Source organism: Callithrix jacchus, chromosome 14 (genome assembly GCF_049354715.1).
Source record: "Callithrix jacchus isolate 240 chromosome 14, calJac240_pri, whole genome shotgun sequence".
NCBI classification, from domain to species: domain Eukaryota; kingdom Metazoa; phylum Chordata; class Mammalia; order Primates; family Cebidae; genus Callithrix; species Callithrix jacchus.
This window is the reverse complement of record NC_133515.1, coordinates 108,556,886-108,582,009: the sequence shown is the minus strand read 5'-3', so window position 1 is coordinate 108,582,009 and position 25,124 is coordinate 108,556,886. Positions and strand designations below refer to the sequence as shown.

At 39.7% G+C, this 25,124-nt stretch overlaps 1 long non-coding RNA gene across 1 annotated transcript; it reads right to left on the bottom strand.

Moving 5' to 3' along the window:
* Positions 1-766: 766 nt before the first annotated feature.
* On the bottom strand, positions 767-11,416 carry LOC118147181 (uncharacterized). The gene is made up of 4 exons (XR_004733310.2): positions 11,231-11,416; positions 6,991-7,107; positions 5,495-5,557; positions 767-1,023 (listed from the first exon to the last, which is right to left on the bottom strand). It is a non-coding gene; the product is annotated as an uncharacterized LOC118147181 (long non-coding RNA).
* Between the last annotated feature and the right edge of the window lie 13,708 nt (positions 11,417-25,124).

Here is a 25,124-nt window from a genome sequence, read left to right as displayed (position 1 = left end):
AGGCAGGAGAATTGCCTGAACCCAGGGGGCGGAGGTTGCGGTGAGCCGAGATTGTGCCATTGCACTCCAGCCTGGGTAACAAGAGCGAAACTCCGTCTCAAAAAAAAAAAAAAAAAAAATATATATATATATATATATATGTATATATATATATTGTTTAAAGTTAGGTAGGGAAAAGTATTAAAAAGATAAACAAAAGAAATAAATATAAAATTTAAGGTAGCAGAATTTCTTATTTCTAGTAGGAAGACAGAAGTGTGGGCTTGGGCAGGAGCATGAGGAGAGTTTCGCCACTACTTTTTGGAAAGAGATGTACACGGACACACACTAACAGACGTCTACCTTATTTTTGGAAGACGCATAAATAGCTGATAAGAGTGATAGCTTTGGAGAGAAGTTTTGGAGGTTAGTGTAGAAGACTTGATGCTTACTTTATATTTTTTGTATTGTTCAAATATTTACATTTGAAATATGTGTTTTCAAACATTAAACAAAAATACTAACTTATTAATAAAGAATCTAAGAAACAGCACATTTTTTTTGAGTGACTACAAGAAATACCAAGCCGTGTTAGAGGCCGTGGGATTACAGGTGTGATACTGATACAATAATAAGATAAACAATGAAAATAATATTTAAAATACGTTGAGAATTTGTTTTGTTCCAGATGTTATTCTAAGAACTTAATGCAAATTCTTTTTAAAAAAATGACTACAACCCTATTAGGTAAATGGTACTATTTTTCCTATTTTAAAAATAAAGAAACTGACATTTTGGAGTCATATAATTTTCCCAAGACCATACAACTGATAAATGAAAGGGCTGAGGTGCTGAACTCATCTGACATTACCCATCATGCGAGACGTCTTTCCTATGGAAGCTGAGTGGCTGGGAAGTGCCTTTGTTATTTAAGTGCTCTGGAATCAGGCTCTTTTTCCTTCTATTTAAATAAATAGCAGGCGTCACCCTCTTCCTGTTATGCCCATAAGTCCTCCTCCAGCAGCGAAGAATCCAAACACACAGCTAAGACAAAGATGGTAGAAAAAAAAATCCCCTCAATATTTGGCAGGTCCTATCAGAGTCAACTCTAAAAATGTCAGTAAGAAGAGATGTCCCCAGCCTGTACAGGATTTGCTGTGGAGATGCGGGGGTTTGTCTAAATGAGAAAATGTAGGGGCAGGGAAAGGTTTCTACAGGATCAGCTTGGGAAAACAGGACGAGAAAAGGTAGAGTGCACGCTGATGACAACGCACAAATCGATGTTGAAATTAATCAGCAAGATCTCCACCTTCAAAGACTGCAGTTTAGTGGCAGAGATATGTCATTGTAGAGTTTGACCACACGCCAGAAAGCATTAGAGATGCCTTTAAATGGTAGAAGGTTCTGGAGACTTTACTATTGCCCTCAGCTTCACATTAGCTTACTTAGTGTTTCAGCTGCATTTGGCTAGCAAGATCCAGGACATGAGTGAGACGCAAGGAGAGGAAAAGGAAGGAGAGACATCAAGTGAAGGGCCAGTGGCTGGCCAAGGTCCATGTCTGTGCCTATCTGGTGGGGGCTCAGCTCTTCTGCCAGCTGGTGGCATAATTTGTTGGGGGTGGTGGGGGCTAGAAGTAACACATCTGTCAGGTCACTCCAGGGCCAGGTGGAAGGAGGACCAGGGTAGAGAAGAGCATCACGCATGGCTGGTGTTGCAGTCACTGTTCTATTTGGCATGGAGTAGACCCGGATGGATGGGAGCCCTAGAAGGGTGGCAAGCTCCACGCACAATTCAGTAGCTCGCTCTTTTCCCTGACCTACCATCTGGGCAACCATCACGAAAAATCTGCCCACTGTTCTCTAAGAACTGAAATTTACCGAGTGATTATTTCTCATGAGACCCTTTCCACATCTCTGATATCCTAATTCATTTGGCAACACAAGAAACTACTAACATGTGCACTTCCTCAAATTTTAAAGAACTTGTGTTTAAAGAATCAACTATAGTACTACTTTTGGCCATATAAACAGCTAGCTTTGAAAAGTCTGTATTATTTAATCACTCCTCTTTGGCTACTTCCTGTAAGCTGATATAGTCTATTGAATTCTAAACTCCTATGTAAGAACTATTTTAAAGCAATGGATCCTTGACACAATGGGGCTTTGACGTGACATGTATTCTCAAATCTTCAATGCGGATCTGCATGTGGAGGCATCTTATGGCAAACATTCCTGAGCATTCTTAACTGGTAATTTTCAGTTGCTTTTGAAAATGGCTTGGATGAAGGTTGCAGAGGGATTGACTGAAGAGGGTCTGAACTCATAATTATCTCCCAACTAATGTGTACATTTCAGATGGTGAAGCCTCTTCACAGGCTGAATTGTGATAATATGCCACAAAATTGGCCATTTTGAAGAGCTGCTTTGTGAAGCTGATGAATGAAATTTCTCCACAGTGTTGCTTATACACAAGCTTCCCTCCTCCCGTGCACCATGCGCACACTTGTCTAGAGGACAGCAGCCTGGCTCACTGGTGGAGAACCAGAACCCTGCACTTCAACCTAGCTGCCCTTGGGAACCAAATCATAGAAGCTCAAAAGTGGTGGGAATGTGGTCCTAACGGCCTCATCCACAGAGCTCGCCTTCTGCTCTTGGGTTTTGTGATTTGTGAGTTTTCCTGTTTGTGGATATATCTTTCTTTGTCTCTTGGGGGGAAAATTCCAAGTGCTCAGAGACTGAGATTATTGCTTTTGGGATCACATGTTCTGTATAGGAGACATGCCAGGGGAGAAAAAAAGAACCACACACAATACCTTTGAGGGTAAACAACCTTTACGCCAAGTATATGGCAATACAGATATAATAAGCAAATATCAAATAAGCAAATTGTGATAGGAAGGGGAGAAGGAAAAAGATATATGTACACACACATATACATATATATATATGTGTATATATATAAAATGATATATATGTGTGCGTGTGTATGTGTATATTACATAAATGTATATAAATCTACACTCACCAGACTATGGAGGATTCATCACCAGACCAGGAAGCAAGAACCTGGGCTCCACAGTCGGCCCCTCATCCGTGTACCGATGAGAAGTCTCATGAAGCGTTGGCGTGGTCTGGGACCCTGACTCTTTTTGTAATGAGTTGTTTGGCATGAGGCCCACTCAAAAAGGTCAACTTGTTTTTGCGATTGTCTGTTGCTTTTCAGTCACTAACATACAGGGCAAATTTCTCTGAAACAGTGTAGGATGAACACCTCAGGGGTTCGTGCAGCCTGTTCCAGGACTTGGTGACCATTGTTTTTGTCCATGCTCAACTGAGTTCAAATTTAATATTTAACTTTTCCTCTACACATGTCCTGGACACTTCAATCTAAAAGATGCCAATGACCTTATGTCCCATGAGACTAACCACTGCATGGAGGAAGATGTATGCCACAAAGCCGAAAACTTAGCCAATATGTGACCGGTGGCCAATGTGTTCAATTTCACTGTGAGGAAGAATAACGGGTTCATTATGAAGAGATTTTGGTTACAGGTGCTGTCCTGTGTTGGTTTTACTGAGCCTGGGCTCCTGCTAAGGAAAGCACATGGGTACTGGAAAAAGTTAAGAATTCTAGTTTCTGAAAGCATTAATAAATTTGTAGAAAATGTTTTCTTCAGGCCAGGAGCAGTGGCTTATGCCTGTAATCCCAGCACTAGGAGGCCTAGGTGGGCAGATCATGAGATCAGGAGGTCGATACCATCCTGGCCAACATGGTGAAACCCTGTGTCTACTAAAATCACAAAAAAGTTATCTGGGTGTGGTGGTGCATGCCTGTAATCCCAGCTACTTGGGAAGCTGAGGAAGGGGAATCGCTGGACCCCAGGAGACAGAGATTGCAGTGAGCCGAGATCACACCACTGCAATCCAGCCTGCTGACAGAGTAAGACTCTGTCTCAAAAAAATAAAAACAAAGAAAAAAAAGAAAATGTTTTTTTCAGAAAATACCACAATGGATCTCTGATTCATGAATTTGTCAGATATGATTCTTCGGCTAAACAACAGTCATTACTGAGTTTTTAACTCTCATCAGACATATCCTGAGATGTGTCCTACACCACTCTGGTGATTAAGGTCTTGCCTTATTTTTATTTTATTTATTTATTTTTTTTTTAGTCAGAGTTTCGCTCTTGTTACCCAGGCTGGAGTGCAATGGCGCGATCTCGGCTCACTGCAACCTTTGCCTCCTGGGTTCAGGCAATTCTCCTGCCTCAGCCTCCTGAGTAGCTGGGATTACAGGTGCACGCCACCATGCCCGGCTAATTTTTTGTATTTTTAGTAGAGACAATGTTTCACCATGTTGACCAGGATGGTCTCGATCTCTTGACCTCGTGATCCACCCACCTCGGCCTCCCAAAGTGCTGGGATTACAGGCTTGAGCCACCGCGCCCGTCTCTTCCTTCTCTTAAACTACTCTTTGCTTCCTTCCTTCCTTCTTTCATTCTGTCCACAATTCTTTTCTGTTTTCATCATCAGTTTCAGCAGTTTTTCCTTCCTTCCTCCTCTGACTCCTTTTTCCTTACCTCCTCTTCTCCCCTTCTTTTCTCACATCTGTTCTGGCTCCTCCTCTTTTTTACCCTTTGTCTCCCTCTCTCCCTTATTATTATTATATTTTTGATCATACTCTTGTTTCATGAAGTCTGACATTGCTTTCCTTTAGGCCCTGACCTTTAAATGATTGGGGCCACGTTTTCCTCTCATTCATCTGAATTTCCTCTGATCTATTCAAGATGCTCACAAATCCTGAGTCTCTTTGTAGCTGCCTCCCTAAGAAATGCTGTGGAAAGGAAGACTGAAGAAAGGCATTGGGTCTTGGCAGAAAAAAACCTCTTTGTATGGGGTCTCACACCCTAATGCCCACAACTTCCTTGTTTCCCATGTTTCCTTTTCTCTTTTTTTTCTTCATTTTCTATTTCCTGATTCTTTGTAAGATTTTTAAATCAAACATATGTTCTAAATAATGTTGACGGAGATAGGACTGGGAAGGAGGGAATTTTCTCTTCCCATGTCTTGGCTAGATCTCAGAGATTTTTTGTTTTTGTAAAGTAACATGCCCTCTATGAGAAGAAAAATATGCTGTGATTTCTGGGGACATGAATTTCTTCAGAACCTAAGTGTTTTGTTAGTTAGATGCCTGGATGCAGGCTTGAACAGTTTAGTAAACTCCGTTATTCAAAGCCAGTGGATTTTTTAATCTCTTCTGAAGTCCTTTCACCTTTGTTCAAATTTCTATTTAATTAAATGTTTGCTAGATGGAGTAAAATTTACATCATTTGATTTTACTACCTGTATCAGTCTTGGTATAGAGTCTATTCTAGTAAAAGATAGCTAAAAAGAATCTGTCACATGGTGTTGATTACTCTGATTTATTCCAGCCCGCGCTGCTTTGCAGCACATTTCTGGGTGCAATTACAAGATTTTCATCAACAAAACTCTATGCATGTAGAGATCCAGTTACCTTCTTAATCACATGGTATGCCTCCATGGGGTCTGAGATCAACCAGAGAGCATCTCTTCAGCTCTGTTGAAAGAAAACATGAGAAATAAGAAAGAAGTACATTGTAAAATTAACAAATAAGATGCTGAATGCTGGCATTTGCAAGTATTTACATTTATACATAATGTATACATGTTACCTAAACATATATATTACTTAATATGTAGTAAATGCACGTAGTCATGAAAAATTTCTCTTAGTTCATAAGTAAATCACCTCTTCCCAAAGCAACTAAATCCTGCTTTTGTTTAAACTGGTTTTCATAAGCTGACGTTTGAGGAAGATGTTTTTGTATGAAAAGCTGAGAATTTGTTGATTTTTCTGGTTGGTAAAAAATGTTACTGAATACATTCAATAGTAATAATTATATCATACACATAAACATTAAAATTATAAAATATTCGATCTAGAAGAAGTGTTAAAAGCAAAAAAATTCAAAGTCAAAACTTTCTATATAATCACTATATAGTAAGATGCTAAGTGCACAATGATCACAAGCTAGAATAAATTCCTTAGCAATTTAGTGTACTTTTTCAAACTAAGATTATAGATACTTTTGAAATTATGGCAATAGAAATATGTTTGGCATATTTTTTCAGCTTACCACAGAATCCTTGATTCAAAAATGCATTTAAAAAGTTGTTGCATGTTCTCATAGGCACTAGTATTTTCCCACCAACGTAGCCTCCAAGGGATAGCCAGCTGGTAAGGCTACCCAAGACCACACACTTGACTCTAGTTTGCTCAGGAGGATCCCAGAGGGACTCAAGCTTGCTGTCTTGAAGCACTAAATATTCTTCACCAATAATAAGTATTCTAACAGCAGCACAGGTACAGGCACCTAGTCTGCACAGGTGCAATGAAATTAGATCCATGTCCAGTAAATACAGCAACTTCCCTGGTTTAAAATCTTCTGAATTCAAATTAAGGTCCTAGATCGGGTGCAGTGGCTCACACCTGTAATCCCAGCACTTTGGGAGGCCGACGTGGGTAGATCACCTGAGGTCAGGAGCTCGAGACCAGCCTATCCAACATGGCAAAACCCTGCCTCTACTAAAACTCCAAAAAGTAGCTGGGCGTGGTGACAGTCATCTACAATCCCAGCTACTCAGGAGGCTGAGGCAGGAGAAATTGCTTCAACCAGGAGGTGGAGGTTACAGTGAGCCAAGATCATGCCATTGAACTCCAGCCTAGGCAACAAGAGTGAATCTTCATCTCAAAAATATAAAAAATAAAAAAATAAGGCCCTAAAGAAGTCAGCACCCTCCTCTCAATTCACCTTTTCACGGGTGTAAAGATATGCCAGGTATGAGTCACCACACTCCAGAAAGCCCAAAGCACAGCATCCCCATCAGGTATTCCTATTCACTTTGAGCTCCTTCCAGTTCAGATAAAATGTACTAATCAGCGGTCCTTTTATCCTGAGTGTTGCTTAGTAACATAAGTGACAATTTTACCTTTGTCAGGTTACCAGGGGAACTGATCTAGGCAGCATAACCAAAGGTCAGGAAGGAATCACGGATCAGGTGCAGCATCCTCTGGGGCCGAGGAAGCTCAGCCACAGGACAGGCTTCCTGCAGTCAGAATCAGATGACACAGCAAATTATGACAGAAGGAGGCTGACTCTGAAATGCTGGACTCTTTATCCTGAACATATTGTACTGCCCAACATTAACATGAAATTTTAATATAAAAAGTGACTGCCAAGACAGCACCCACATCAAAGCACAGCTATGTGACCATAACTGCATTTTTCTAGGTTTATTGATGTGTGTGCCTTAGAAGGCAGAGTCCAGGGCTTTGCTCCCTTTCAGCTTGATTACATTTCTCACCTCCCTCTGATTTATCAGTTGTCCTTTGCTCCAATAGGATTAGATCAGAATTTATTAAACGTCTTGTTTATATTAAGACATTTTTAGTATTAACAGGTATTCACTATCTTATACAGTGCTTACCACATACATGCCAAAGTGATTTTCAATCCCTTGATAAATGAAGACTTCATTAGCTATTTCTATGAGCAAAACATGATCCTAGGCAGTTCGTGAAGGAGATCAGCTATTAGACTAAACCTGTTTATACAGAGCATTCAATTTTCAGCTTACTGGAGAAGCTAAAACATATATTGGAGAATTAACCAAATAGAAGGGAGTATATACGAGCCACCAACAAAAAGCACCTTGGGAATCTATTAGAGGATTGTTTTGATCAACATGTATCAGTGAAGGTTCCAGGAGGGGCATGGGAGCTGAGGTAAGACTTGTATAATGGCTTGATTCACTCCTGGAGTGATGCATGCGAGCTATGTAGATTTTCCATAGGGCGGAAAGGAGGTGGTGCTGTATTTCCAGATTCAACACAGGGATGAGAGTGAATTTTCTGGCTTCAAATTCAGAGCATTTTCTTTCTTTTTCTTAAATAATGAGAATTCATCACATGTCTCAAGGTGGAGTGGGAGACACAGAGGGAGTCACTAGCCCCTCTGTCCCGAGACCACAGGGGAATATGGAAGCATTCCTTAGCTTCTCTTCTGAAGTCACAAGCTTCTTGCAAGTCTCAGTGCCTTATAAAATCTCTGTTCTTGTGCTTACCAACTGTGTCACATTCTACTGATGCAGCGCACCTTCATGCCCATTGCCCGGCACTGTGCCTCTCACAAATTAGATTTTTAATGCACATTTGTTATTACCAAAAATAACAAGATACAGATTCAGTGCATGCTGACTCTCTAAGCACTCATCTATGAATCAAGTTTTGTGTCAGGCAAGGCTAAGGTTTCTCAAAATGCTCGGAGTAAGTAGGATGACCATGCTTTCCGGTTTTCTAGAGACAGTTGTAATTTATACCTGTTTCTCTGCAAAACACATAATAATAATCTTTTTCACCCTTAAAGTTGTCACAGTTTAGATAATAAATTATGATACGGCTATCTGAAATAGAAGGCTCAATCTATGATCAAACGTGTCTTTCTTTATTCTCACACCCTGACACAGAGATAACCTGTTTAACATGTTAGTATAATTCTTCCCTTTTTAAAAATACGTTTGAAAATATCTTCGGCCATAATTTACACACAAGTCTCATGCAGTCAATTTCTTTTTGTGTGAAATATTTTCTTTTTTTATAAAAGGAACAAGGACTGCCATGGTGTTCTGAAGATGGTCTGCACCATCTGATATATCAGGGCATCTCTACTCAGCAATGCCTGCCCTGAGCCCTGACCTCAAGTTGATATCTTAAAATAAGCCATAATGGGATCACTTTCATCATGAAAATGGGCAAACACTAAAAATCAGATTCTGATTCTGAGGGTCAGTTATTCAATACCACAGTAACACTGATAAGCTCATAACAGGTCACTTAAAACTGACAACTGCAAGAAAGAAAGTAAAAATTACCTATAATCTTACCCTTTGGGGATCTCCCCATAAACATTTTGATGTTTCTCCTCTTCTCTTTTGTAGGCTAACACACACAGACACCCACATCATAACACACACTAATTATAAAGTAATGAGATTTGTTTTGAACAGATGTTACAAAATATAGCCATGTAGATGGGTATCATCTTTTGAAATAATCATCTGATGAGTCAGAATGTTTCTTCTAGGAATGATTCCATTGCTCTAAACACGTTCACATATCCTCTGTCATGACTGTCAGAGAGCCAGTTTAAGAGACCCACGACAAAATCGCATCTGATTTTCTTAAGCCTAAATTAGAATTCCCAGATTTGTCATTTAATTTATACATAAAGCTTGACTCTAAAAGAAATTTCTTCTTTCCAAATATAACTATAAAATGAAGATTGAAATGACTCAAAACAATGTTTTCCAAACCCTGAAGACAGCTTTGAAACAAAGAAGGCAGGATGTGCATTTTCGGGGAGTGGGACTGGGAGGGAAGGTCTCTGCATCATGTGGAGGGCCTATGAGGTGTGTATTTTGAAACATATTTATTTGGATGTAAAAATTCGATTGTGAACTTTTAAAAATCAATCACATTATTTTACAAGTTCACCTTCTGTCTGAATATATGTATGTATAAACAGTTGCACATTTTAAGACATAATGTTAACCATGATTTAAATATTTAATGCAATTCAAGCTATGTTTTACACATTTTGAGTTAAGTTTGATAAAACTAAAATCCATTTTTCTAAGGCTTTTTCTTCCATAATCTTTAATCCCATGTGCATTTTAAAGGAAATGAATTCCGTGTGTTTCTTATTCCATACATTTAACTCATCAAACAATGTTTTGTAAGGACCCTTTGATATCCAAGAAGCCCTTTGAGTCTTTTTATGAGACTTTTTAAGCCTTTCTCCTCAGAAACAGGAAGTCATGTTTGGCCACGACCAAAAGAGCTTGCATACCAAATGGTTTAAGTTCAATTTGAAAAGGCCACACCACTGGGCTGGGCTGGGCTCTCAACATGGCAACACATGTTCTGCAGGCCCAGGGAAAAAGGAGGTCAGGTTTGATCTACTCAGAGGCCATGAATTAAAGGGCATCTCTATAACATGTTGGAGTTGCTTAGGAAGTTTAAGAAATGGTAAGATCACTTCCAAAAAAAAAAATCATATTTCTAAATTCCTAGACTGTAACTTGCAGAACTTTTATTTACTTATTTATATGTGTTTTATAAAAGATGGCACGTGGAGCCTGAGGAGGGCGTCTACACACGGTGCCTTCGCTGACATCTGACTGCGTTTGGGCCAACTGCATAATTTGGTATTTCTGATCCTTTTTCGTCCCACACACTGCTTTCAACTTTCAGTTTTTCTGCTGTAATCATGATCCGGCAACTGATGGGGTAATTTCTTCAGGGAATTGTTCTTCAAATCTAGAGAGGATTCCTACTGCTCATTTTAACAGAGACATCTGTGCCTTATCGTTAAGTTACCCTACTAGTTTATGGTTCTATAAGGATGCCATAGAATGTTGGGAAAATCTTGTCGAGATGTGTACATATGAGCATAAGTTAAAGAAAAATAGTGTCATTTAACTCTAAGCCACGCTGAAACATAGATTAGATTTCTTTTCATGTTTGGTGTTAAAGTATATGCTGACATTCTCAGAGGATGAGAGATTTATAAAATAAACATATGTCCAGTGTAATATTAAATAATAAATTGGTTTCAAAAAATAACACTTATGCAATTTTATTCTCAGAGTTGTATACAAAGCCAGGGGAAAATATTGTATTATATAACAAACAGAAAAGCCCTTTGAGGTTAGAAAAATAATCCAGAGGGTTCCTATATTATACTTACATTAAAAAGTATTTTTAAAAGATCAGGGTTTCTTCCTTATTCTACACGACCACCATCATAATTCCTACAGTACTGAGAGGGCAGCATCAGCAAGTCTGTTATTCCACCGTGTTCCCTCTCTGAGTAGTTGCAATGGGCAGAGGAGTCATTAATCATAGTGGCTCATGCTTGGATATTTTCCAAATGCTTCAAGTCTATTATCTCATTTGACCCTCATAAAAACCTCTAAGTGTAGATAAAACAGGTATCAGTATTGCTATTTGACAAGAAGAAAACCCGTCACAGGGAAGTTAAGAAGCTGTCTTAACGGTAATAAAGTTAATTAATGGCAAAAGGGAAGATGCCTGTATGGAATATTGGTACTATCCTAGGACCTGTACATGCTTCCTTCAAAATGACCCTGCAGAGAAGGCACTACCCACCTGAGATTAGGAGGCTGGGCATGGAGACGCCAAATAACTTGGCTGAGGTTAAACCCCTAGGGAGGGGCTGGTACCATGGAGCCCCACTCTGGCCTGACCTCACAGCTCAGCACAGTTTCCACTTAAAGAATACCCCCTCCTCTTCTGACCTGTGCTTCCTGCTCTGGCTTCCTTTCAGCCACATCTGGGTGCTCCTCCTTCCCCAGCATTTCAGGGAAGCCTCACTGTGAGGTGGCAGAATGGGTGTGTAAATGGAACACAACCATGTGTCAAAACAATCACTTCTATTCAGTCACTCAGCTCTAGATGAAACCAAAAACATATTTATACTTTGTGAACCAATGTAAACTGTTTAAAAAATGTATCATCAGCTGAACAATGTATAAAGGAGAACCAAATTTATAAAGAATAAAATAAGCCCACAGTCTTGTACAGAAGACAGCAGGTGTTGTGGGAAGACTCAGGCTTGGAGCTGCACGGATGCCTTTGGATTCTCCAGATGGCTGCCTCCTAGCCACATGGTTCAGGACAAACAACCTACCATGTTTTGCTGAAGTAGAAAATTGGAATTAATGATAATAATAATAACAACATTTCTTGGTGTTTTAGAGCCCTTGAGAGACAACTCAGTTTCTGATAAAAAGAGAGAATTTAAAATGATTGCTATGAGTAGTTTTTTCCAAGGGAACCTGAAATGAATGGATACTTTGGTATTTCATTTTCAATTCAAAATAAAACAAAAGAAAAAGTATGAGTGTGTGTAAAAAAGTCAGTCATGCATTTTAAGGAGTTAACACAGATGACAGATGAATCCATGTCATTAGCCATCATCACAAAGTAACTATAAAATATATCTTTGGGAAAACAAAAAAGTAGGGTCTAGCAAAGCATTTTCCCACCATCTATACATGTCCTCTTCTGTTGTTAAGTAGAAATGAGAAAAGAACAGTTATGAGGGCAATAAATAACATCATATGATTCTACCTCTTAGAGACCTGAGGAAGTTGGTAACTTAGGATTAGCATGTACAGAAAAATAAGACTCCTTATATCTAGTTAGAAGAAAGGGATACATCCCAAAGTCTAAAACAAACAAACAAAAGTAAAGGAAAAATCCAAACTTAAAACATTCAGAAAGGTCAATATTCATTTGATAGCAAGTCTTAACTTTGGATTATTCTTCTTATGAAAAGAGGAAAAAAACCTCCATTTTTAATACACTCACTAAGAGTTGCACAGCGAAAATCTAGTGGAATTATTTTAAAGCAAAGGGAAGCTCGATTGCTTTGAAATAGGCATTTCTGCCAAGCTGCTTTTATTCATGCAATCAGCTTTTGTTATAACCCTACTAGATGTGAGGGCCCGTACGGAACAGCAGCAGGATGGGAGGGAAAAGTGTTTACCAAAGACTAGTAAGGAATGAGAACCACTGTCATGGAGCTCCTGTCAAGCATCAGAGACAGACGCGCTAGCAGCTGTCTCAAATACAGTCTAATAAGTAGCCTAATGAAGGTAAATTCAAAGAGTTCTGGGACTCAAAGGTGGTAACATTTGAGCTGAATCTGAAGTAGAAAGCACAAGCTTCTCTGGTTTAGAAAAAGGGAGGAGTATTTTGGAAAGAATCATGTGTATATAGACATGGAGGTAGGAGACAGCACAGCATGGCTTACTCATGAAATAAAAAATATTTTGCTATTTTTAAAAACCGGAAATCTAATGAGGAAACATGATGAAGACAAAATTACTCAGATATGTTAAAATGATAAGGAAAACTTTATTCAAGACTATTTCAATAATGGAGACAGATTGAACTGAACTCCAAATTCAGCAAAACAGCTGGAGATTTACAGCCAAGGGGCAGAGCAGAGAGATTTTTACTACACTGGCTTAATAGCATTCTGACTCAAGAAAGGCCAAGAGCTGGAGGTGGATCTAAGTTGGCCGAATAGAAACAACTCTGGAGTGCTGTTCTCAGCGAGAGCAACACAGAGGATGAGTGATCACCACATTTCCAAATGAGTTATTACTACCCACAGACCAGGAGTTTTCCAGGCTGAAAAGTGCTATGAGTTTCCAGCATGGCTGTTTCACCTAGTGCAGTGGGTCTCCACACAAAAACTCACACAAATCTGGGCAGCCGTTTCAACTGGCACCTGGAATGCCTTGGAGACAGAGTCGCTCATTCAACTGAAAAAAGAGGGCTGAAACAGGGAGCCAGGTCATCTGGCTCAGCAGGCCCTACCCCCACAAAGACCAGCAATCTGAAATACTCTAGATAGAGAGTTTTACAGCAAGCACAGCTGAACCTGGGATGGTCCAGCTTTGTGGAGGGAAGGATGTCTGCCATTACTGAGGCAGTCCACCACTACCAAGGCAGTCTGCCATTACCAAGGCAGTCTGCCATTACTGAGGCAGACTGCCATTACTGAGGCAGTTCTAACTATACCTCTATAAACAAAACCACAAGGAAGTTCACACAGCAGCTGGGCAGAGCCCACGGAGCTCAGCAACGCCTCTGCTGGCAGACTGTGATGAGGCTACCTCATCTCTGGGCAGGGCATATCTGAGAAAAAGGCAGCAGCACATCAGGAACTTATAAATAAAGCCCCACCTTCCCAGGACAGAGCACCTGGGAAAAACGGCAGTTATGAGTTCCATTGCAGTAGACTTAAACATACTTGCCCAGCAGCTCTGAACAGAACAACGGAGCTCACTGCTCAGCACTTGAGCTCCTATAAGGGTCAGACTGTCTCCTCAAGCAGCTCTCTGACCACCGTATATTCAAAGAGACACCTCATAAAGGGGAACTCAGGCTGACATCTGGAGGGTATCCTTCTGGGACAAAGATTACAGATGAAGAAACTGGCAGAAACCTTTACTGTTCTGCAGCCACTGCAGATGATTCCTAGCAAAAAGGGTCTGGAGTGGACCTCCAGCAGTCCTACAGCAGAGGAACCTGTTAGAAGGAAAACTAAAACACAGAAAGAAATAACTTCATCATCACCAAAAAGGACGTCCACTCAGACCCCATCTGAAAGTCACCAACTACAAAGGTCACAGGTAGATAAATCATCAAGATGGGAAGAAATCAGTGCAAAAGGATGAAAACACCCAAAACCTGAATGCCTCTCCTCCTCCAAGGGATCACAACTCCTCATCAGCAAGAGAACAAAGCTGGATGGAGAATGAGTCTGATGAATTGACAGAAACAGGCTTCAGAAGGTGGGTAATAACAAACTTCTGTGAGCTAAAAGAACATGTGCTAACCCAATGCAAAGAAACTAAGAACCTTAAAAAAATGTTAGATGAAATGCTAACAAGAATAAATAGCTTAGAGAAGAATATAAACGACTTGATGGAGCTGAAAAACACAATAAGAGAACTTCACGAAGCATACACAAGTTTCAACAGCTGAATCAACCAAGTGGAAGAAAGGATATCAAAGATTGATTATCAACTCAATGAAATAAAACAAGAAGGCAAGGTTAGAGAAAAAAGAATGAAAAGAAATGAACAAAGCCTCCAAGAAATATGGGATTATGTGAAAAAACCTAATCTACGTTTGTTAGGTGTACCTGGATGTGACAGAGAGAATGAATCCAAGCTGGAAAACACTCTTCAGGATATTATACAGGAGAACTTCCCCAACCTAGCAAGGCAGCCAATATTTAAGACCAGGAAACAGAGAACACCACAAAGATGTTCCTCAATAAGAGCAACCCCAAGGCAATAATCGTCAGATTCACCAGGGTTGAAATGAAGGAAAAAATGATAAGGGCAGCCACAGAGAAAGGTCGGGTTACCCACAAAGGGAAGCCCATCAGACTCACAGCAGATCTCTCAGCAGAAACCCTACAAGCCAGAAGAGAGTGGGGGCAGCATTCAACATCCTGAAAGAAAAGAACTTCCAAACTGGAATTTTCATATCCTGGCAAACTAAGCTTCATAAGAGAAGAAAAAATAAAATCCTTTATGAACAAGCAATTGCTGAGAGATTTTGACACCACAAGGCCTACCTTATAAGAGCTCCCAAAAGAAGCACTAAACACAGAAAGGAGCAACCAGTACCAGCAACTCCAAAAACATACCAAATGGTAAAGAGCATCGACAAAATAAAGAATCTGCATCAACTAATGGGCAAAACAATCAGCTAGCATCAAAATGGCAGAATCAAATTGAAACATAACAATATTAACCTTAAGTGTAAATGGGCTAAATGCCCCAATCAAAAGACACAGACTGGCAAATTGGATTAAAAAGTCAAAACCCATCAGTGTGCTGTATGCGGGAAATCCATCTCACAGGCAAGGACACACATAGACTCAAAATAAAGGGAAGGAAGAAGATTTACCAAGCAAATAGAGAGCAAAGAAAAGCAGGAGTTGCAATCCTAGTCTCTGATAAAACAGACTTTAAACCAACAAAGATCAAAAGAGACAAAGAAGGGCTTTACATAACAATAAAAGGATCAATACAACAAGAAGAGCTAATGATCCTAAATATATATGCACCCAATACAGGAGCACCCAGATACACAAAGAAAGTCCCTAACAAATTACAAAGAGATTTGTACTCCCACACAATAATAGTGGGAAACTTTAACACTCCACTGTCATATTAGACAGATCAATGAGACAGAAAATTAACAAGGATATCCAGGACTTGAATTCAGATCTGGACCAAGCAAACCAGATCTACAGAAGTTTCCACTCCAAATCCACAGAATATACATTCTTCTCAGCACCACATCACATCTACTCTAAAATTGACCACATAATTGGAAGTAAATCACCCCTCAGCAAATGCAAAAGAATGGAAATCATAACAAACAGTCTCTTACACCACTGTGTAATCAAATTGGAACTCAGGATTAAGAAACTAACTCAGAACTGTACAACTTCATGGAAACTGAACAACTGGCCCTTGAATGTTGACTGGATAAACAATGAAATGAAGGCAGAAATAAAGATATTCTTTGAAACCAATGAGAATGAAGACACAATGTAGCAGAATCTCTGGGAGACATTTAAAGCAGTGTCTAGAGGAAAATACATAGCAATAAATGCCCACATGAGAAGCAAGGAAAGATCTAAAATCACCACCCTATCATCAAAATTGAAAGAACTAGAGGAAGAAGATCAAAAAATCTCAAAAGCTAGCAGAAGACAAGAAATAATTAAGATCAGAGCAGAACTGAAGGAGATAAAGACACAAAAAAAATCCTTCAAAAAATCAATAAATACAAGAGCAGATTTTCTGAAAAGATCAACAAAATAGACCACTAGCCAGACTAATAAAAAAGAAAAGAGAGGAGAATCAAATAGATGCAATAAAAAATGATAAAGGGGATTTCATCACCAATTCTCTGATGGTAGAAATACAAACTGCCATCAGAGATTACTACAAACAACTGTATGCACATAAACCAGTAAACCTGAAGAAATGGATAAATTCCTGGACACTTGCACCCTCCCAAGCCTAAACCAGGAGGAAGTTGAAACCCTGAATAGACCAACAACAATTAATAGCCTACCAACCAAAAAAATCCCAGGTCCAGATGGGTTTACAGCCGAATTCTACCAGATACAGAGAGGAGCTGGTACCATTCCTTCTGAAACTATTCCAAATAATACAGAAAAAGGGAATCCATCCCAAATCATTTTATGAGACCAACATCATCCTGATACCAAAACCCAGTAGAGACTGAACAAAAAGAAACTTCAGGCTAATATCCATGATGAACATAGATGTGAAAATCTTCAATAAAATACTGGCAAACTGATTGCAACAGCACATCAAAAGCTTATCTATCACAATCAAGTAGGTGTCATCCCGGGGATGCAAGGCTGGTTCAACATACACAAGTCTATAAATGTAATTCACTACATAAACAGAACCAAAGACAAAAAACACATGATTATCTCAATAGATGCAAAGAAGGCCTTTGACAAAATTCAACAGCGCTTTATGCTAAAAACTCTTAATAAACTATGTATTAAAGGAACATATCTCAAAATAATAAAAGCTATTTACGACAATCCCACAGCCAATGTCATACTGAATGGGCAAAAACTGGAAGCATTTTCTTTGAAATCTGTCACTAGACAAGGATGCCCTCTCTCACCACTCCTATTCGATATAGTATTGGAAGTTCTAGCCAGAGCAATCAGGCAAGAAAAAGAAATAAAGGGTATTCAATTAGGAAAGGAGGAAGTCAAATTGTCTCTATGTGTAGATGACATGATTGCATATTTAGAAGACCCAATTGTCTCAGCTCCAAATCTCCTGAAACTGATAAGCAACTTCAGTAAAGTCTCAGGATACAAAATCAATGTGCAGAAATCACAAGCATTCATATACAACAATAACAGACTTAAGGAGAGCCAAATTAAGAGTGAACTGCCATTCACAATTGCTACAAAGAGAATAAAATACCTAGGAATACAACTAACAAAGGATGTAAAGGACTTCTTCAAAGAGAACTACAAACCACTGCTCAAGGAAATAAGAGAGGACACAAACAGATGGAGAAACATTCCATGCTCATGGTTAGGAAGAATTAATATTGTGAAAAAAGCCATACTGCCCAAAGTAATTTATAGATTCCACACTATCCCCATCAAACTACCTATGTCCCTCTTCACAGAACTGGAAAAAAACACCTTAAACTTCATATGGAACCAAAAGAGAGCCCACATAGGCAAGACAATTCTAAGCAATAAGAACAAAGCTGGAGGCATCACACTATCTAACTTCAAACTATACTACAATGCTACAGTAATCAAAACAGCATGGTACTAGTACCAAAACAGAGATATAGACCAATGGAACAGAACAGAGACCTCGGAAGCAACATCAAACATCTACTATAATCTGATCTTTGACAAATCTGAAAAAAACAAACAATGCAGAAAGGAGTCCCTGTTTAATAAATGGTGTTGGGAAAACTGGCTAGCCATGTGCAGAAAGCAGAAACTGGACCTTTTCCTGACACTTTACACTAAAATTAACTCCAGATGAATTAAAGACTTAAACGTAAGACCTAACAGCATAAAAACCCTAGAAGAAAAACTAGGCAAAATCATTCGGGACATGGGAGTAGGCAAGGACTTCATGACCAAAACACAAAAAGCACTGGCAACAAAAGCCAAAATAGACAAATGAGATCTAATTAAACTTCCCAGCTTCTGCACAGCAAACAAAACAATCATTAGAGTGAACTGGCAACCAACAGATCGGGAAAAAAATGTTGCAATCTACCCACCAGACAAAGGGCTAAAATCCAGAATCTATGAAGAACTAAAACAGATTTACAAGAAAAAAACAAACCCATTCAAAATTCGGTGAAGGATATTAACAGATACTTTTCAAAAGAAGGCATATATGAGGCCAGGAAACATATGAAAAAATTCTCATCATCACTGGTCATTAGACAAATGCAAATCAAAACTGCATTGAGATACCATCTCACACCAGTTAGAATGCGGTCACTAAAAAGTCTAGAGACAACAGATGCTGGAGAGGATGTGGAGAAATAGGAACACTTTTACACTGTTGGTGGGAGTGTAAATTAGTTCAACCATTATGGAAGACAGTGTGGTGATTCCTCAAGGACCTAGAAATAGAAATTCCATTTGACCCAGCAATCCCATTACTGGGTATATATCCAAAGAATTATAAATATTTCTATTATAAAGACACATGCACACATATGTTCATCATGGCACTGTTTACAATAGCAAAGATCTGGAACCAACCCACATGCCCATCAATGATAGACTGGACAGGAAAAAGGTGGCATATGTACCCCATGGAATACTATGCAGCCACAAAAAACTATGAGTTTGTGTCCTTGGTAGGGACATGGATGAATCTGGAAACCATCATTCTTAGCAAACTGACACAAGAACAGAAAATCAAACACCTCATGTTCTCACTCATAGGCAGGTATTGAACAATGAGAACACATGAACACAGGGAGGGGAGCATCACACACTGGGATCTGTTGTGGGGGAATAGGGGAGGTACTGCAGGGGTTAGGGAGGTTGGGGAGGAATAACGTGGGGAGAAATGCCAGGTATATGTGATTCTGGGATGGAGGCAGCAAACCACATTGCCAGGTAGGTACCTATGCAACAATCCTGCATGTTCTTCACATGTACCCCAGAACCTAAAGAGCAATAAAATTTATATTAAAAAAGAAAGAAAGACCAAGACAAAAGACATCAATGATGAGGGGTAAAGACTTGATTAGATATCAGGTTGGGGGATAAGTTAGCAGAGTTGTTTGCTAAGATCAAGCTGGGCTGGCCAAAGACAGTTTAGGAGCCATGGTCAAGGGCTAGTGGAGAAGAGGGCTTGCAGGAACCTGACTGCAGTATGGCCAACAGGAAAGTCTTTGTCAAGCAACAAGATCAGAGCTTTGAGGAAGAAGAGGTCTGGGACTAGCTTTTGAGTAGCTGTGCAGACCACAGTGAAAGACTGGATTTTATCATCTGAGAAGAGAGAAGCCATTGCAACATTTTGTATTTTAGAAACTTATTTTTAGAAATTCTTTCCATGTATTTAAAATGGTTTTCTTTGCAGTGATATTTAGTAAAGGAAGAATTTACCAAAGACGTGTCCATAACACATCTATTTGAAACCATTAATTTTCTAAACAGCAGCCAAGCCCTCCCAATACATGTGGTAGGAGCCCCAAGAAAAATGAGTTAGAAACCTTTCCTTCATGAAAGCCAGAGTCTATTTCACCCTTGTTTTGAAATCCCAATACAAACGAAATCGGCATGGGAGTGGTTGATTGAAAGTGCAGAATCTGTTTGAAAGGCTGTTAGAAATTTATCCAGTAACTCACAACTCACAGAGCCTGAGTCCACCAGTGGGCTCTGGGGCTTCTAACTTGCCTTGGTTACTTTCCTCCTGCCACCTCCTCTTTTAGAAGAAAGCGGAAACTCTTCTCTGATCCATAAGACTCCCTCTCAGTGCTACCTACGCCACAGAGTGGCCTTAACACTGTTGATTTGGGGGACAGGGGAGAGGTGGATGCCTATAAATCAATTAGGAAGACTATATTAAATAAAGCATCTTACTCAAACTGAGGCAACAGTATAACCAGTGAAGGCATATGCCATGCCTAAATGCACAAAGATGCACCTTTGGTAGCCACACTGAAGCTTATTCAATTATTAGAGGCAGAATATATTGGGCTATGTTGAATGAAAATACACATTCATATAAATTCGTATTGAATGTTTTTATTTCCACTTCCAGCTCTGCACCAGTCCCAGCTGTATGACTTACAGTTCACCAGTATTTCTAAAATTAACTTTTCTTATCTGTAAATGGACATAATAACTGGCCTGAATTTGTGGGTTTGCTGTGATTAAATAGATTATGTTTCTAAAACCTGTCATGCTTTGCTCATGATAGGCAGTCTATATACGTTCAATCCTCCGAGATGGAGTTGAGTTAGATATTAATCTTTTTACTCATTTCTTTCTTTTATTCCTAGGAATTACATTTAAAGACTAGAAACCATCTCTTTGCTTTTCTGACAGGAGCACAGTTTTCTGGTGTTTGGAGCCAGCAGGGCCTTCTCCGAATCCTGGGGGTGAGGCAGCCACTCACCAGCTCTCACACAATGTGGACCCACTCTAGATGATGGGAAGAAGCCTCATAACAGCTAAAATATGGTTTTAAAACAGAAAAAACTTAATACCTATGAGTTTGAAGAGAAACAGGATCTGCCCAACACGTACTTGAAGAATGTAAACTGTAACAAGCAAACGCAGCACTTACTGTATGGATATGAAAAGTACGGGCCATACTTTCCATCCATTTTATTTGTGAGGTCTCCTTGAAATGGCTTATAAAACCTGGGAACCTGGGCAGCTTTCTCTAGGCAACCCATAAACCGCAGCAGCTGATACTGGTAAAATAGGTTATATGGAACCTCAGATTTGGCCAGTATTTATTGCCTGTGTAATGTACAGAAACCGTAAAACAGAAAAGCACACGTTCCATCTGTGCCGCATTATAATGGCAAGCATGAGAAGAGCCATTTTTCATTTAAAATGGTGGCTGTCCTACAGACCTTCTTCCGTTGATATCTTACAGTGCCACACGTGATACAGCATAAACAGGCCCCTGTAAATATGAACCTTTACAGTCCTGAAAGCTGGAACATTGCAGCCCTCATGACATCACCAAACATACCTTCCAAGATGTGAGTTAGACCCAAGTACTCTCCTTCTTCTTCTTCTCTCTCTCTCTCTTTCTGATTCGTAACCTGATTCATGGTGTTTTCTTTTTCCTTTTTAGGGACCAAACTGCCACAACAAATATCTCTTCATAGACGCCTCCAGGGTGCACAGCTCTCCGTGATATTTAAAGTGAATGACAAATCACACTCGAATAGTGCGGTGGGGGAAGCCACCGCCAGGCAAAAGCCTTCACTTTATATCCCAAAGCTCTGCCAAGTCATTGAGGTTTCAGATTCCCTTCAAGCATCAGCCAGGCTGATAGAAAGGGAACCCCACTCCACCTTATCTACTGCCATTTGAAAGGCGAGGGAGCAGGTTAAAGCCGATTGTCATCCATTCTTAAAAGAGATTTTAACAGCTTTTTTGTTGTGGTTGTTTAGCAAGCTTGGAGGCTAGGACGAATTATCTGAGCTTCGTTTTTCCACATGGGACTTTTCCAGAAGTCAAGAGAAAAGGAGAGTAAGTAAAGACAAGCAAACGAATAAGCCAAAGAAAAGAAACACTCAGGTGAGGCTGGGGGTGCAGGGAGGTTGGGGGTGGGAGAGGGCTGTTGTCTCACCTGTCCTTTCACCTACATTTTTCAGTGCTTGTTTTTTTTTCTTTTTCTTTTCTTTTCCTTTCTTTTTTATATTTTTCTGAGACTAGAGATTTTCATTTTTCTTTGGTTAAGCTTCTGACGGTTCCTAAAGAAGTTATTCGACTTGAGCTGGATCTTTCTTTGGAGTTCACCTCTTGCATTAAGGGATACAAAGGTTAAATACACTCTAGAACACACGGTCAGGAGTAGCAAAGCTACTGAATTTTGCAGCACAGGTGAAAAAGGAAAAGAGGCTCTGAAATCAATTGAAATGTGCCGTTTCAGGGAAGTTATTTGAATTATCTGAGCTTCATGTTCCTGACCTAAAAAACTGCAAGGCTGTCATGAGGATAAATAAGGCATCTTCATCTGAATGCTCTATGTTGACTGGGTCTTTAGGATAGTTTTATGGCTAAAAATCAGCGTTTTGAAATAGTTCAGGTAGTTCAGTTTTCTCCATTGAAATCCTAGGTCGCTATTTGTGCAGACTGTCCCTTTATTCTGAGAGGTGTGACTTGGCTGGGCTAGAGCCTAACATCCTTCTTTGGGAAACTTTTTTTCTTTTTGATTTTTGTGGGTACATAGTAGATGTATACATTTATGAGGTACATGAGATATTTTGATACAGACAAGCAATGTGTAAGAATCACATCAGAGTAAGTGGGGTATCTACCACCTCAAGCATTTATATTTTGTGTCACACACAGCCCAATTATGCATTTAGTTATTTTAAGATGTACGATTAAATTATTTTAACAATAATAACCCTGTTGTGCTATGAAATACTAGGTTTTATTACTTCTTTCTGTGTTTTTTCTTTTGTATCCGTTAATCATTCCCACATCTTCCTGCATCACTTCCCAACTAATCTTCCCCGCCCGTGGTAACCATCCTTCTACTCTTTATCTCATAAATTCAGTTGCATAAATTATTAGCTCCCACAAATAAGTGAGAACATGTGCAGTTTGTCTTTCTGTGCCTGGCTTATTTCATTTAACATAATAATCTCCAGTTCCATCCATGTTATTGCAAATGGCAGGATCTCGTGCTTTTTTATGGCCAAATAGTACTCCATTTTGTATATGTACCACATTTTCTTTATCCATTCATTAGTTAATGGATACTTAGGTTGCTTCCAAATCTTAATGGTTGTGAATGATGCTGAAATAAACATGGGAATGTAGATATCTCTTCAATGTGCTGATTTTCTCCTTTTGGAGGAATATATATATATATATATATTCATGAGTGGGATTGCTGAATTGTATCATAGCTCTGTTTTAGATTTTTTGAGGGACCTCCAAACTATTCTCCAGGGTGGTTGTACTCATTTACATTCCCACTAACAGTATAAAGTCTTTTTTTCTCAGCCAGCTGTCATTTGGGTGATCCTGAAAGCCCAAGGCCTATGCAAGCCACTCTGGAACAAAGTGACTTGCTAGTGAGCTCTAAAATTAGTAAAAATCTAGAAGTGGCAAGATCATGGAGAAGTACAGGAGTATACCACCCACAGCTGAAGCGGGTGCAGCCCAAACTGCCTGAGAGGAGAGGGCAGCCATGACCTGCAACTCTGCAGGGACCCACAAGGACCAGCAGCACCAAGACAGCAGGCAGCAGGAGGAAGATTTAGCACAGAAGGAAAGGGGAAAAGCACCTGATGGAGGGACACCAGGATAGACATGCTCAGATGCAGAGAGCTGATTGCTGAACCCAACAGAAGTCAGGAAAGAAGTGTGGTTTCCCTTCAGAATCTGCGAAGATAGCCCAATAATCTTACCTGAAGATGAGAAGAAATTTAAAAAGTACCAATTTCTAGGCTTCATTTTGTTTATAGCACATAATTTAATGATATGCATGAAGGTTAGAGGAGATTTTTCAGAAGAGTTTATTTCTTAGCTTATTGGACATGTCAGGGACTAAATCTATATGCGCCATGTGAAAATACCCCCCATAGTTCAAGAAACACTAAACATAAGAAAAATACCTGTCTAGCATCAGTGGGTGCTACGCAGGTGAACAAACCCATATCCCAGTCTTTGGCCACCTGAAGTTTGTTGAATTAAGTTGGAGGTTTTTGACAGTGGCTCATTTAAATCCTGCCACTTTCTAACTGAATGTCTTTGAAGAATTTCTTATCGTTGTTACAGTGCAAACTCCTCAAGTGCAAAATGCAGATTGAGAAAAATACTTATAGGACTTTTTGAGAATTAGTTAACTTTTTACTCGGCGCAGTGGCTCAGGCCTATAATCCCAGCACTTTGGGAGGCCGAGGTGAGAGAATCACCTGAGGTCAGGAGCTCTAGACCAGCCTTGCCAACATGGGAAAACCCATCTCTGTTAAAAATACAAAGACTAGCCGGGCATGGTGATAGGTGCCTGTAATCCCAGCTCTTCAGGCAGCTGAGGCAGGAGAATCACTTGAACCTGGGAGACAGAGGTTGCAGTGAGCGGAGATCCTGCCACTGCACCCCAGCCTGGGTGACAGAATGGGACTCAGTCTCAAAAAACAAAATTATTGTTTAGTTATTAAGAATAATTAAGTCATGTAAATAAATGCTACATCAGTGCATGCACACAGTAAGTACAGCTTTGTGTAAGGAAAAGTTGTTTGTTAATACACATTTTGAATCATTCCTGGTGTAAAGTGAGGATATTATATTTCAGCAGCATTGGGAAGACTAGACAAAGTCTCAAGTCTACTGAAATATCAGGCCTCAGGTCCTTTGCCAGAGCTGCTTGGAAAGCGTTTCTCATGTTTCTCCCTTGGATACACCTACTTGCCCCTGAAGAATTAACTAAGCCAGGCATAATGGCTCATGCCCATAATCCCCGCACTTTGGGAGGTAGAGGTGAAAAAATTGCTTGAGGTCAGGCTGACCGAACAGTGAGACCCACATCTCTACAAAAAATTCAGAAATTAAACCGGCATGATGGCTCACACCTGTAGTCCCAACTATTGAGTAGGGTGAGGCAGAAGAATCACTTGAGTCCACGAGTTCGAGGCTGCAGTAAGCTAGAATCACACCACTGCACTTCAGCCTGGATAAAAGAGAGAC